The following is a 16,809-nucleotide window of genomic DNA, read 5'->3' as shown; positions in this document are numbered from 1 at the left end:
TTCATTAACTAAGATAAAGATTGGGGTGCCCCTGGCCACTCTTACAATTTTCTGTAAAGTTTTCAGTAAAAAAAGAATGTTGACATATATCATATGCTATGAGAATTCAAAGACGATTCAAGTAGATCAAATAAAAATTAACCGAGCGTTCTGAGAAGGGTAAAGAGTACTCTAAGGGTTGCAAGCGCAACATGAGTTTAAAGGCTGTCAATCCTTCTAAATTTGCTACTAGATACACTCTTAACATTGAGATTAATCTTTAGCACTAAGATTGTACCAAAACTAATATATGACAGTCTGAGTGCTTCGTTTTTATCAACCAAGTTTCAATAACCATTTACACAAAAAACAAAGTGTGAACGTTTACAACACAAAGACAAAAGTACAGAAATGAAAAATGCTACCCAAGACGTTAGAGTAGGGAGGAGACATGCAACAACGCAAGCAGATGAATACCATGAACGAAATGGTCCACATAAGTAAAAAATAACCTAAGAGAAGAACTATGTTAAATGAAAGTCATAAAATGAACTACCCAAATATAAATCTTGTTCATTGTAAATAATGATAATCAAATTTAATATGTACGTAACTTTTATTGTAAATCGTGACTTTTTTGTCATGTGATTTCCTGTCCGTTATTTTTTGTCCCTTATTCCTGGAATGCACTAGTAAACTTAACTCTGTGATTCATGAAATAACGAATAGATATCAATTTCATTTTTAATAATAAGTATAACTAGTTGACAATGTTTCTAACTATACAAAAGACTTTATGAGAGAAAATAATATATTTCAAATCTATTTGTTCCTATGAATTACGGCGCATTACAGTCATAGGATAAAAGGGAGTCTGGAAAAGGAGGGAGGTGGGTGTTCTTCAATTCTTAATATTATTTACGCCATTTTTTCTCTATTCTATATAAATTTTGCCCATTATTCTCTATTCTTTATATTCTAGAAGCCAACTATTTTCTATTCTTAAATTTTTGGCGTATCCTTTTCTTTTCTATTCTTTATTTTTTAGCCCTTTGTTCTCTATTCTGTAAACTCCATCCACACCCTCATAGAAGATGTCATTCTAGTTATCTACGTCTTTTTTATTTGCACTAAATTATCATGATTTTATCTCTGAATGTTAATTTTTTTATTTCTTTTTTAAAAGTAGTGTCTTTTTCTAACCTAGGTTTGTATGTTTAATTTTTCTCCAGATTTTTTTCATTTTCAATGCAGTTTCGTGTTCCCCTGCAAGTGGGCAATTTTTCTTCATAATCCAAAACTGTATACTTATATATCAAGATAACACGATACCGAATGGCATATCTCCCGATTTCTAAATGTTTTTGCACACATGTACTTTGAATCGAGTAACATCGGAATATGTAATAAAAAAATAGGGTTCACCATTTTTGTTTTTTCGGAAATTTGATTAGAAACGTCAATTTTCTTGTTAGCTCTTTTCAATTCTTGCCAGATTTTTATAAAACTTATATATCAGGTATATATCAGCGTTGTTGCTGACAAGTTTCAAAAATCAGTGCTGCCACACCGCTGATGGCATTGAGTAAAAACAAAAAGCGACTCAAAGACAAACACCAGTTTACAAGTATACGACATAAACATGCGGATGTCCGAATGTGACAGTAAACCGGATTTATTTTACATTTATTAATGACTTGCTATTTTTATTACCGGATTTCCAGTCCCGTTATTGTTTATTGTTGTACTGCAGACGAGCGGGCGGGCTGCTCCAGTCGTTTCCGTGCGATGACTTGTGAACCTTTCATCCAAAGTTTTTCAAATTTTAATATGTTGTCACTGATGACAAAATGGAGGTAGAGTTTGATATTGACGATTAACTTTACACCATTCAGCAACAACATTATTTTGATTTGAAATGAAATGCTAATCTTGATAAGAAATGTTTTAAAATTGTTGAGCCTTCGATTGGAACAAATACATGTACTGGGATTTTTTTTTTACATCATTATACCTTTAAATAGGATAAAGTCAAGATCGGGAAACCAAAGGGCACCAATATTTTTTATTAAAATTTTTAATTGATTAAATACTTGGATATATCATTAGAATAAAACTGATACAGGAGCAGGAAGATTATTGAAATTGATGTAGTTTTTTTCCATTAATGTTGGTCATTTTTATTCTTGTTAGAACACGAAATACAGAGATTATACCCAATTTAAAAGTTAAATTACTTGCTTTGCATCGAATCTATTATATCTGCTATGAGAAGCGGGGAAACGAGAATGTTTTTTATATACAAAAGACAATTGTTTAAAAACAGTTTTACTGTATATAATTTCAACATATTTTTAGATACAATGTTACATTAACTGTTCTTATTTCTTCTTTAATTTTCTAGCATGTAAACTTTTAAATTATTTGCGTTTTTCAAAGTATTAACACGTTTTCACGAATACAAACTGCATGTTTAATATTACAGAATGAAACCGATGTCTTTATCTGGCATATTCTTGGCTTGCGTAATTGGTATATTTGTATATTATCAATCTCTTTACAACGTCTGGATTTTATTATACACAATTAGCGTTATTAGATCAATTTTGGTAATTAACACATACGGTTTTTCTTTTATGGTACCCTGTAGTGCTAAAAGATGAACCATTTCACAGTCAGGAAAATCCCTTCATTTACATACAAGTGACACATTTGCCATCTATTAAGGGATAGTTGATTCATGCTCTTTCTTTATTGTATTATTACACATTTTCAATTGTAAACATAAACATTCTGATAAAATACATGTATGTGCATACTCGTGTATTTTCAAATTATAGGATCATGCAATACACACGCCTTGGCTCAAGTTATACTGAAATAATTAATTTGTATTCTCTTGTTTAAAATGAAAAAAGATCACAAATAAGCAGAAGTTAAACTAACTTTTTTCCAAGTCCACAACAAGATTGAGCTTGGGTTGAGAAAGCGTAACGTGTTTATCGATTTGATCTTATTTATTCTAGTTTATTCCTGAATGACATCGTTGTTTTCATATTTTGAAGTACAAAAGGTAAAGCTGCTTACAATTTAGTAAAGTGTTATTATAATAGTGAATTTCTTCCTACACCTGAGATTCATGTAGTATTTGCAACTGGACGTTTACACAAATCAATCCATCAAACCTTTATTATGTGTCTATAAGATGTAAAAAAATTATCAGTTTACTGTTACAATTCATCGTCTTAGTTAAAGTTTCCGTTCTGATACAAGCATATCGAATTGTAAACTCTGCTGTAAGGAAAGTTATGAACATTTTAAAGCATTTGTGTTTTGTTATGCAAGCCTGATCTTTAAAAAAATCCCCATTACTGTTTTAAATATTTTCCATGGTTCTGAGGTAAAGCTTTGGAGATTTTCTTATTTATTCAAATAGAAAAAAAAATATCATCGGTCCGACATTTAAAAAGCACCCTGCCATTTTTTAATATCATTAATTATATCTTCAATCAGTTCTGTTTTGAAGCGGGAAGAACAATATCTACTTCAATTCAAATATTCGCTCGGTGTGACTCTCTGAAACCATCAATACGTGAACTTTGCTGCAAAATAACTATACAATATATGGATTTATTTTTTCCGAAAATGCGAAATAATCGACACATCTTATAGCATTTACTAGGTTCTGGATGGGGTCTTTCATATCTGTATTCTATGATAATTTTGGTCATATTTCTCTTTTTTTTTTTTACATTTTATGTCCATTGTCATGATTATTTTCTATTCTGTATATATTAGACCCTTTTTATCTAATTTTTTGGGAGTACATAATTTTCTTTTTTTCTTCTTTTAGTTCTTATCACGACCCTCAATTACGTTTGTTGTGCATGCGAGATATAAACTGCAGTCTCGCAAAGCTATACCTGTGTAAAGACAACTTAACAGTATCAATGTTTCCTATAATAACTATGAAGTAAATAAAATGCATTTCTTTACGTACATGAATACATCCGACAAATGTTTGCAAAAATAAGCAAGTATTTGTCAGCATTTACTTTGGTTGTAAATGTTTTATAAACCGAGGTCTCTCAAAACTTTGCATACCTGTGTAAAGATATGTTGCAAATATCAATATTTAGCAAAATAACTACAATACTGGAAAGTATTAGTAAATAAAATACATTTCTTTACAAACATGAACGATATCGACAAACGTTTGCAAATATAACAGAAACATTTGACAGCATTTACATTGGTTGTAAATGTTTTATAAACCGCGGTCTCTCAAAACTTTGCATACGTCTGTAAAGATATGTTGCAAATATCGATATTTATCAAAATATTTATGATAATGGAAAGTATTAGTAAATAAAATACACTTCTTTACACACATAAACGATATCGACAAACATTTGCAAATATAACACAAACATTTGATAGCATTTACATTGGTTGTAAATGTTTTATAAACCGCGGTCTCTCAAAACTTTGCTTACGTCTGTAAAGATATGTTGCAAATATCAATATTTATCAAAATAACTATGATAATGGAAAGTATAAGTAAATGAAATACATGTCTTTACATACATAAACTAAATCGACAAACGTTTGCAAATATAACACAAACATTTGACAGCATTTGCTTTTGCTGTAAATGTTTTATAAACCGCGGTCTCTCAAAACTTTGCATACGTCTGTAAAGATATGTAGCAAATATCGATATTTATCAAAATATTTATGATAATGGAAAGTATTAGTAAATAAAATACATTTCTTTACATACATGAACGATATCGAGAAACGTTTGCAAATATAACAGAAACATTTGACAGCATTTACATTGGTTGTAAATGTTTTATAAACCGCGGTCTCTCAAAACTGCCCACACCTCTGTAAAACAGTTATGCAAATTTTAAACTTTGCATATGTTTCCTATCCTGGAAAGAGCATGCAAATCTAAAGCCTATCTTTACATATCTTTGGAATATGAATAAATCTATGGAAATACAATAATTATCTTTAGCCTATCTTTGAGGACGTCCTAAATAATGCCAAAGGAATAATGCATTTACATATACATTAGTAGGTCCGCAAATATATCTGGCAGAAAAGTAGTTATATTTGTCAAACATTTACATGATTGCCCAAACTGTTGTAAATCTGCCTTTTCGTGTAGTGTATAATATATCTATAGTCTTGTCTCTACTACATCTTGCCTCATCATTATTCAAGATTTATTTATCTAGAAGAGACGTTTTCTTTAATTTGGCATTTACAGTTTTAAGTTCAACACACCTTTGTAATCAATTGTTCACAGAAAATAAATGAAAAATAATAGTCCGCTCCACACACTGCAGAATAAAACTGAAATCAAAATCGAAATAAAAAAAAACCTGCCTAGAAGCAAATAATTATTTTGTCCGCGAAAAATTCTCCTGCCCAGCCGCCCATTCCCTCTTCTGAAGAAAATCAAATGGTCGTCCCCTTAATATGAAAACATTTTTTCCATCTGCTACTACAGTGATAGATGGGGTGTCTTCCTCCATCTTTGATTTTGAAATAGCAGATAACAATCGGTCTAGATCTTTAATGAAATGAAATTTCGAGAGTAGCATGTAATTCATGAGTAAGACTTGTCATTTTAATATAGAAAATTATGTGTTTTATCATATTTATGGCTGTATTTTACAAAAAACAGAATAAGTTTGTTTGATTCACTTTTTCCAACTTTGCCACATAAGGGTAGATAACTCAGATATAAGGGGAGATAACTCAGATAAAGTACTTTTATAATTGTGTGTTGTGAATTTACCTATTTTATTTTGTAGCAAGAAAACGAGTTCGGTGACCCCATTTTTTCTTTTTCTTATCTGAAAGCATATTATTAGAGCTATCTTCTCACATTTTATCTTAAAATTCTATGGTGTAGTTTTCTTTTTATCACACAAAATTGGGTTTTCCATGCATAATCTATACAAAATCTGACAATTTTGCACAACCTGTAGCGTGATAAAAAGCCCGGTGACCCATACTTTTTATTATATTTTTGAAAAAAGCATGACATAAACTACATTTTGACAAATTATTAAAATATTCTATGGATTTTAATTTAGACCCCCCATCTACCTTAATCGATTTACGAGATTTGAACATCAGTAACCTACTGTCGTCATAATTTATAGAAGAGCTTAATTTCTTTTGTTCTACAGTCAATGCAAAACATCCACTTGAAGCTAATTTAGAACAAAGTTGCTTTCTGATTTAATGCCTCGGAAGACAAATGACTTATCAACATTGTTACAATCTGAGGTAAAAGATGCTACTAAAAAAATCTTTTTTTTTAATCTATTTGTTATTTAAGTAAACAGATAAGCATTATATACTAACTAAACAGAGTGCATGTACTCTTCAAGACTTGCCTAATTAACCAAATGTCACCAAAATAGTTCCAATAATTGACTTGAAATTTATATGCGGGAAAATCTTCTCATTGACTTCGTAATTCCCGTGAAAATGTTAAAAAAATATGTCTTTTAGAAAATATCGTGACAACTAATTTCTGAAATATCAAAATAGACACGATTTTGAATTTCAAGGAGTACATCAAAAATTGGGGTCCATGTACGATCTCAACAATTGGTTGTGAATACAAGGATCAGGACGCTATTTCGTAGATGAGGTGGCCCAGAGTCAAATTCGTTAAATATAGGGTGTGGATATCAAAAAAGACTAGAAACACATACTTCGATTTTCCATTGGTTGTCTATGTATTACCAAATAAATCAAAATCATTTTCCAAGGGATTTTTATCTCTTGGAAAAAGAAAAAAATCTTGTATGGCAGTTGAAAAGGAAGGGGTTGTCTGAAGGAGAGATCGCTGACCATAAATTATGTAGCGTTTGGAAGGGTCTGTTTGTACGGCGAGCTAGGCCGTATAGAAAACCGTATGGTTAAAAAGAGGAATGGACTGCAGCATTGTCAGACCTCATATCGGGACTAAGCTGAGGCACCGACTTGGCGTTAAGTTAAAGGTTAACAAAAAAACTCATCAAAGGTACCAAGCTAATAATTTTGTACGCAAGACGCGACTTTTGTCTTTATAAGACTTATCAGTGGCGCTCAAATCAAACAATTGGTACGCCACTTCAAATACTAGTACAAAATTGAAGAGCATTAATAACCGAAATTTCCGAAATGTTGTGCCAAAAACGGCGAAGGCAATCTATACCTTGGGGTAGAAAAACCTCAGTGTTTTGAATAGTTCATTTATTTATAAACAGTACCATGTTGTTGTTTCTCTTCTTTAAAAAATATACAAACATTTTACAACGTCGGCAAATTCGGTATCACTAATGTCGTCATCTTCCAACGCTTTACTGCCTTCATCGTCTTTCCTAGATCGCAAAGTTTTAGGCTAAGCGTACGATATCTTGCTGATTCTTTCATTTCTTACCACACGCTTTGAGATCAATGTCAACCCCATAATTCCAAACGAATTGATACCGCTTTACGAACTCAAAGGAGTTCATGCGTCGGCACCTTTTCCTGTGGTAGTCGTACAAGGTGTACCGGTCGTGAAAAATGACATTGCCCAATTTGTTAAATTCTTATGTATTTGTGAATCTATGTATCTTACTCTTTTTCGGAGATTCTATCCTAAGCCCTTATATGCTGGCTATTCACACTATACTGCGTTCATTTAATTACTGACTTGAGAAGAATTCCAAAATAGGAGATTTCTCTTGAAATGGCTTTTGGGGCAGATAATCGAACCACTTTCATCTTACAATTGTCTTCTATGTTTCAAGTCAAGACCATAACCATAGGTACGAGGTAATCTACCTGGCATAAGATACAGACCTTTACTTCGCGTCTTCTTCACACAACACACACTTTTCACGTTTGAGGGAGAGACCAGACCAAAAACAAACAATGTGTCGAAATCATCAAGGCGGAGAGTGTGGTCGATTATCTTTTCAACACCACATTCACAAAAGTGTTTTTAATTCTTGGTTGGAAACCTACGCATACCTACTAGCACTTGCAATCATCATCCATGGAAATTTGACTTCAGGAGCCTATTGTAATGACCTAGATAGAAGACAGACATAGCAAATGCCCATAAAGTCTATTGATGGACCTTGAATGTACCCAGCCCAGCGGCATCCTTTCTCACCCAATTGAGGCGATGTTCCGCAGAGAACTCCTCACACCAATCTTCTAAAAGCGACAATTTGCCCAATTTGAAATCTTCGTACACAAATAAGTGCTTGTCGTTTGAATTGTGAACGTCTCTCCCTTCTAATGCGTCCTGATTCATTGTCAGCACCCGAACATCAGTGTTATAAAATTCCACTCTTAATACTATGTAGAACAATTCCCGTTTATATTTTCTATTCGCCTTTGTGCTTGTTAAATCGATGTTAGCGAATCTGTAAGCTTCACACCAGCACTATTTGAAAAATATCTTGAACTGTTCCCCAGTAAGATCGGCACAATGACCGAAATTGATCCGATTGCGATTTGTTGCGTCTTGTTGAAAGAGACAAATAATGCTTGCATTTCCCATAATATACTGTCTTTGTAGCTTGAAGTAGTTCTGACAAAGATAAAATAAGTCGACGTTGTTATGTCGCCCTCTGACCTAATATTATTCACTCATTTTCTATTAACGTTTCAGCAGCATCGAGCCGTGAAGGACCTCCAGATTCTCCCGAGTCGCCTCGATATCGCGCAGATCTCGTTCATCGTTCGCTTTCACGAAGAATAACATATCTGTCGTCGAACACTGGAACCGTCTTTGCTTTACATTATTTTCATATGTTCCTTGGTCTATTTATCAAATTCTATCTCCTTTTGTTTCGTTTCAGCATTCATACTGCTTTTTACTTAGAAATGATACAATGATCATGCATGCTTAGGTCAATGAGCAGACTAACAACACTCGCCTCTCTTTTTCCGTAAAAGTCAAATTTTTCAATCATATGTTATTGATTGTGACAACAATAAGACCAATTCGTCAAATGGACGACCATTCGATAGCGATTTTAGAACATAAAACTAGAAGTTCCGCACACAACCGTTCTACGTTTCTGCAGTTCATCCGTGTTGTATTGGATTCTAGGGTACATATAATTGATCACCCCACCAGGAGGTTGGAACCGAAAGAATCATAGTACACCTGTGTCGAATCGTTCTCAAACAACGGCAACGGCAAATCGTCCCCTTTGAACACTCTCCTGTAGTATCTATAATACTAAAATAACGAGGTCCAATTTGTTAGCCGACATAACGTTAAAACGACGAATCAAAGAATTCAATTTTATATATAATCAATATAGGACAATGGTGTTGTTTAAAAATTACAATATTCCAGGCCCTTTTGTTTTACACATAATTAATATTACCAATAATTAACAAGTTCCGGGTCGAATCCAACACTGAAACCAATAGTATATGTCACATGTCGTTTTCCTGTTACCTTCTGTAAATCCCTCCTCTATCAGGAGAACCTGGAATTCTTCCTGTAGTTGTTTTACATCTATGTTACACTATAGCACACTATTTAACAAGTCTGTTTCCTCCACCTTAATACCACTATAATTTGGTTAATTAGTTAAAAAATCAAGTTTATTGTAGTAAGAAAACCAGGACGGGTTCAAACAGAAAGATTTAGAAATCAGAGAAAACTGTGACCATACAATCAGCATGACTTTATAAGATGACAATACGAATACTAAATATCCAGGCTAAAAATAAGGCATAGGTACTTTAATTCAGTCATGAACCCAGGGTGTCGCGGGTGTGTTCTAGTCGAATATAAAATGACCAACATTTATATAAGGCATAAGTTGATAGAGAAAGCATTTCGAATATAATATAAAACTAAACTACATCTGGATTATTCAGGCCTGGAGTTGTAATGAAAGACAATATATTTGATTATGAATAAGAACGAACAAACGGTAGTTTACCGATGTTCATAACTCGAACATCTTTTTAGAGATTTTTGAAAATACTAACCGAGGTAAAAAGAATCGTATGGACGCAAAACGAAACGAAAGCAGGTTAGTCGAAGCGAGGAAACGTATCTCACAAATCACAACGCATTCGCCATGCAAAACCAGACAGTTTACGATAAAGTACGAATGATACGTAGTAATCTTAAAAACTTAAATGTTAACTTTATTACGATTTAAATAATATATATTAAAATATCCATATATTTTTTAAAATGGAAATTTAAAACAACACAACTATATTTAGGAATGTAATCTTTCATTCACTCAGAAATGCTCTGTAAAACTTTTCACAAGATTTGATTAGAAAAATTCTAAACAACCTGAAAGGACGAAACCTTGCACATATACGACCTTTCTGCTCTAGGTTTCTTAAATTTTCCAACAAAGGTTAACAAATCTTTACCCAATGTGCTAATTATTTACATGTTTATAGGACCGAATTAGACGGGGCTATTATGGCAGAACACAGCTCGTCTATTCTGCGTCCATACCTCGTACACAACCAAAAGAAATCTTTTATCATATTTCATGAAACATGTTTGAACTAATTTGGTATTTGAATTAGTTGAAGATCCCTTTCTATATTTCTTCGGTTTGTCATTCAAGAGATACGGGACTTTTAATGACAATGTTAAGGGCATTTTTTACATATCCCGCGCTCCAGGCACAGTTTTTTATCAATATTATCTTCAACGGTTTCTAGGGTAATTTTAAATGTAATGTTTAAAATAAAATCAAATGTAGTATTAGGAAATAAGGACAATCTATTTTTGAAAACTTTTCACGTCAATGCTTAACGGAAGGGACAAATTGTAAATGATTAGAGAGATACTGACGCCTGGAATTTATGAAGTGTTGTTTTCAGTTTTTAATTAAGGCATCAAGCAATACACAGTTGTTCGTCGGGCTTATTTATATATGATTAATTAGAAAGTTACCCGCGCAGTAATGATGAATGCCGTTGATAATTTGGGACGACCATTTGATTTTCAGGGGGTCTCTTTTGTATACAACTGCTTCCTGCACTTTGTTGAGCAAAATATTCATTTCATCTCGTCTTGGGTAACGTTATTTTTTATAGTTCAGAATTTTCAACCCCAATCCAATGAATATCAAATCTGGTCGTCTGCATATGATAAATATCTGCCATGCAGTCACATCAATGTGTTTATTTTATACGTCTAAATAGGTATATGTATAAAATAAAATATAGAGGAAAAGCATTGTTTAAAAACTCGAAAGCTATATCATTATAAAGCCTACGTGTAGTGCCTTTTCAAAATGATATACTCGTAAGGGTACAGAAGCATATGAATACAGTCAAGTCATTTTTGGTTGTTCGTATTTTCAGTCTAATGAATTTACCAGTAAGTGAAACATACTTATGATTTAGACAATCAGTTTTGGTGTTTATCAGATAAGGCCAAGAAAACTGAACTCTCCTGTCAGTCTATTATTTGTATAATTGGGTTGATGCAAAGGTATATAACACTAATAACATAAATGCGTATCGTAAAAACCCGAATTTGTTCATTGTTTGAAATTATTTTCTTTTCTTTTCAGAAGTACATACTCAATGCATTTTTAAATAAACGCAAAAAACAAATTTATGCATGTAAGAGTTTATCTGATGATGCGAGAACAACCTGCACATTCTAAACTATATCTTGTTTAGTTTGAGGCACGTGTTTTCCTTCAAATCCCGCTAATACCTCATTTTAGCAATATAGAAGTTAGGTGTGCGCTGGCTTCTAGTTAGGTGTTCGCTGGCTTTTTTCTTCTTTTTGATGTATTCACATATTTTTCATTATTAGCAAAATCCTAAATCAAAGTTGGATGAAATACATGAAATATTAACGCATTTGAAAAAAGTCATATGATATTTTGTCATAAATATTAACGTATTTAAAAGAGTAGGGACAATAAGGCGATTATTTGGCCAAAACATAAGTGCATATCAAAAAGTTGCAATACATTTTCTCCAATTTGTCCTGACTTTACTTTGGTGGAAGGTGTACAGAAAATAACAAATTTCACATTTAACAAGTTATCATGGCAACAAACTATGATGATATTTGTATATTTTGTAAAATTTCTTGAGCTTCCTTGTTTTGCATCAACTTTGAGGTATATTTGGGATTGGAAAAGTATGTGTGCACACCAAAAACACCTTTAAATGTGGTGAGATTATGATAATGGGTTTATCAAAGTTTCGCTAAAATTATTTTGACGTTTCTTGGCTGCGCACAATGTTTCCTCAAAGGAAAAGAATATGAGAAAATGCATAAATTCAGCAGTTTTCTTCACTTTTATGAAAAAGGTGTTTATTTGGATGTAATTTTGAAGTCATAACATCAAAAATCTTATGTAATTCATTTATTTTTCTTGATCTTATGCATTTCCGAAAAAACTTGTGAAAAGGTTATCAAAAATTTTATGTTCTTGGGCAAAAAACGTGCCTTAATGTCCCTTCTCCTTTAATATGTGTAAGCAAATATTTCAAACAGTATCTCATCTAAAAAGTTTCAATGCATAATAACTGATTATTTTTTCTATGGCTTATTTGTTTTCAAAATGATATACTCGTAAGGGTACAGAAGCAAAAGGCACTACACGTAGGCTTTATAATGATATAGCTTTCGAGTTTTTAAACAATGCTTTTCCTCTATATTTTATTTTATACATATACCTATTTAGACGTATAAAATAAACACATTGATGTGACTGCATGGCAGATATTTATCATATGCAAGTTATTCCATCTACATACCACCATATATCATGTTCGATGATATTTGTCCTTTTTAATTTTTTTTTTATTTGAATGTTACTGCTGAGAAACTGTAGACGAAACGCGTGTCTTGCGTACAAAATTTTAATCCTGGTATCTATGATGAGTTTATTTACAACCTTTGATAACGCCGAAAATAGGCGTTACAAATAGCGAAAAATGTTTATACTGATTTGCCGATTGATCATGGATACAGTGTCGGCGGAAATGTCGCGATGTCAGAGGTATGGTTTTAAAATCCCGATGATGAATGAAAATATTTGCAACCGTAAATTTGCACATCTAACAGTGTTGGGCTTAAGAGAGAGAGAGAGAGAGAGAGAGAGAGAGAGAGAGAGAGAGAGAGAGAACGTTTATAAAAAGGACCAACCAGAATATTTAATATGTACCGGATCGTCTACAATAGACGATACTGCGCAGATAAGGAAAAAATTATAAAAGTCTAAAGATTTGCGCAACGGTACTAATATACGAAGATGATGTTTATAAAATCGTGTTGACAAATATTTCGGCTGAACAAATAGCCTTTCGTCAGTGTCAATTATTTTAACAATACTAGTTGTTATATACAATGTATATATATAAACCAATTACACACATAAAATTACAAATTGCCTAACAATGTAAAAAGTAAAATAACAAAAAATACCGAACTCCAAGGAAACTTAAAAACGGAAATTCCCTGATTAAATGGCGAAATCAAGAGTAAACGAATGGAAAACAACTGTCATATTCCTGACTTGGTACAGGCATTTCCTTATGTAGAAAATGGTGGATTAAACCTGGTTTTATAGCTAGCTAAACCTCTCACGGTGTCATCCTGGTTTGCCCACATTTAATTACAGGTTTATAAAAACATAGGGTTTTTTGTCGTTTTAACAATTTTTGTTTATTTCTGAATTAAAGTCATAGTTTTTACCTTTATTTTACTTGTAAAATCTTATAAAAGATACTTAATTCTACTATAAAATCAAGGAAACTGTGCAAAATATTTTATAAATTTACCAGGAAAATGTATTGAATTTGACAATTATTAAAAAAATATATACAAAAGTGTTTATTATTTTTACAAATTGTCTACAAAACTTTTAAGTTGTTGGTATATTCTAAACAAAAATGTAAAAGATTGAAACTTAAGAATGAAAAAAAATCTCATTTAAAATTTATTTTTATTTTTTCACCTTCTTTATTTTTTTAATGTTAGTAAATATTTTGTTCTGAAATTTGATATAAAAAAAACAATTATTCTTAACAAATAAAATATAAAATAAAATATAAATGCAACTGTTCATGATCAGTAGCCAAGCAATTTTTACAATTCTTCCAAGCTGTTAATAATTTCTCATTCTCATTCTCTTTTGAGAACTGTTCTCACAAATTATTTTTCCACTTTACCCAGTGTATTAGGCAAAAGGCACAGAAATGTGGACAATAGTCATACTATTAAGAAAATGAAGACATCACTCGATTTATACGACGAGCTACAGTATTACCTCTCGTTCCACCCCATCTTTTTGAGGATGTTTGGCTTACATCGTATAAAGACATTGGTGTAGCTGAAAACATCCCCGCTACAAAATCATTTACTATTACGTGACAGAGTTTTGGGATGAAAGGTACCACGTTTTATGGAACCACTACTTCGCCGAAGGACCCTGCACCACCAACCACCTGGAAGGATTGCACAACAAAATTAGGAAGAGACTCCAACATCTACGAGATCATCGAGTTACTCAAGAAGACCCAGGTACTAACAGAATGTACCATTATTCAGTATGCAGCAGGAGAAGCCCACCTAAACGAAGACAATTCAGTCATCGACACCAGACTCCAACTACTAAAAGACAGATACCAACAAGGACTCATCAACGTGATAGACTACTCTGACGCAGCATTCCACCTTCTTCATTTGAACTGAATGACTTTTTGAAATATTGCAATTTGTGACTTTGTGAATATAATGTTTTGTGCCTTTGTAAATATAATGTTTTGTGACTTTTGAAATATATATAAAATGTTGTATTTTTCATCATTATACATATAGTGCTGCATATTACTTATTTTTACCATAGTGCTTTATGTATTTCCTTATGCAGTGCATGTATATATTTGATTCATAAACTATATAAATTATGTTTGCAATAAAAGAAAACTTTATCATATATTGGTATATTCATTTATAATTATTTCTATCTGAGGAATTATAAATGAATGCCATTACTTTGTCATTAGTTGTATGTTAAATGAATCGATTGATTTGATATTAAATGTTTTTAAGAAAGAAAAAAATATTTGATTTATTTATTATTTATCTATACAAAAAAAGGGAACCACAAAATGAAAAATACCTGAATATTCTTTACTGATAGATAATTGATATAATTAAATGTGGGCAAACCAGGAGTAAACCCCTCTCACTTGTATGGCAGTCGCATAAAATTCCATGATATTGACAACAATGTGTGAGCAAAACAAACAGACATAATAGGTAAAAATGTCAAATATTGGGGTACAGCAGTCAACATTCTGTTATAATCTTAATCACTATAAAAATAAACGACTATGTCAACAAAGAAAAACAAAATGCCATATAGACACTCTATAGACAAAGCACATAAGCAAAACTTAAAGACAAGAATACAAAAAATGACCATAGCACAATAACACAATGGCGAGATGTATAAATACCGAGCCACGCCAAAAGGATATGACCAAAAATGGACTAAACAGTAAAGGTTAAAAATATACACAGACAAATAAAAAGAACACTATAACACGTAATTAAGATGATAAACAACGTCAGTACTTAGAATCTATATTTCACGACCATCATGTATTATTTGTGAAGTTGATACGAAATATCTATCAACAAGGTCTTGGTATCTTCCTATGAAATTAGAAAAAGGACGAGACGTTCTTTGACATAACCCTGGTTCATCAACTTTCTGCTCAGACACTGGTGACGTTTTATAAAGTCTGAGAAGCAACTGCAAGCTCTTGAATACCGAATGAGTTGGGAAATGTATATCCCATATGCAGGTGAAGTTGGTAATTTTACCACAACATTAAAAAGTGTTAAAAATATTACAATGCGATGGAGAAAAAAATAAGCTCACAAGATGCATATATCCAGCTGAAATCGGATGCAAATAAGAAACTTTTGCGGCTGGTGGTAAATGTAATTTTGCTGCGTTATAAATTGGATGACGTTCAAGATTTTTAAATTAATTTAAGAAATCTGTTGTTGAAGTAAGGTAAATTTTTAACGTCTATTGGCCAATATTACAGAGATATTAACGACGATGCCACATAATAAACTCGTTCTTTACCTTTCCAGGACCTTTTTTTCGTCTTTTCCATTTAGACCATTAGGTTCTAAAATATGGAGCTCTTCTCCTTCTCGCCGCGGTGTTCCACTCATTGTTTACTTCTATAATTTGAAAAGAACTTTATTAAAGGATATTTTTTGAGGAGACAGTTTGTTGTTGATTTTGTACCATAATCGATGGTTATTTAGGTGAGTGTTAAATATGTTCATTGTTTCTCGAAGGTACTGAATGCCACAGGTATGTGTGTGTGTGTATTTAACATTGTTGGGCTGTTATTTAGACGAATTATATATATAGAATGTGTTTCCAGCCTTGTATCACCATCACTGGTGATCCGATGGATAAAATATGTCGTAGAGTTGTCACTGGTTCAGACGTACTTATATATATATATGTATATGAAATTTTGTGCAACGATGCAAATTGAAATAAAAAAATATGAAAGGTGAAATGAAATGTATTTTGGAAAAAAAATCAAAAGAAGAAAATACCCCGTCAGTGTTAATTCTTTTTCAAAAAGAAAAAACAATATGATGTTCTTGATTTCTTCATATGGCAAAATTTGGGGTACTTATCACGACGACAGCCATTAAAATAGAATTATACATGCCCTTAAAATAAAAATGCAAATATGCCAATTCTAATGTCGAATCAACAATGTGTCCGCATATAGGTGAATTGTACATGT

The 16,809-nt window shown here is 32.2% G+C and overlaps 1 protein-coding gene across 1 annotated transcript in view; it reads left to right on the top strand.

Moving 5' to 3' along the window:
* Positions 1–16,809, top strand: part of LOC127701138 (protein sel-1 homolog 3-like) — a 247,608-nt gene that overhangs the window by 113,453 nt on the left and 117,346 nt on the right. The window lies entirely within an intron of this gene.

Source organism: Mytilus californianus, unplaced genomic scaffold (genome assembly GCF_021869535.1).
Source record: "Mytilus californianus isolate M0D057914Y unplaced genomic scaffold, xbMytCali1.0.p SCAF_5, whole genome shotgun sequence".
Taxonomy (NCBI): domain Eukaryota; kingdom Metazoa; phylum Mollusca; class Bivalvia; order Mytilida; family Mytilidae; genus Mytilus; species Mytilus californianus.
This window is presented reverse-complemented; position numbering and strand designations above follow the sequence as displayed.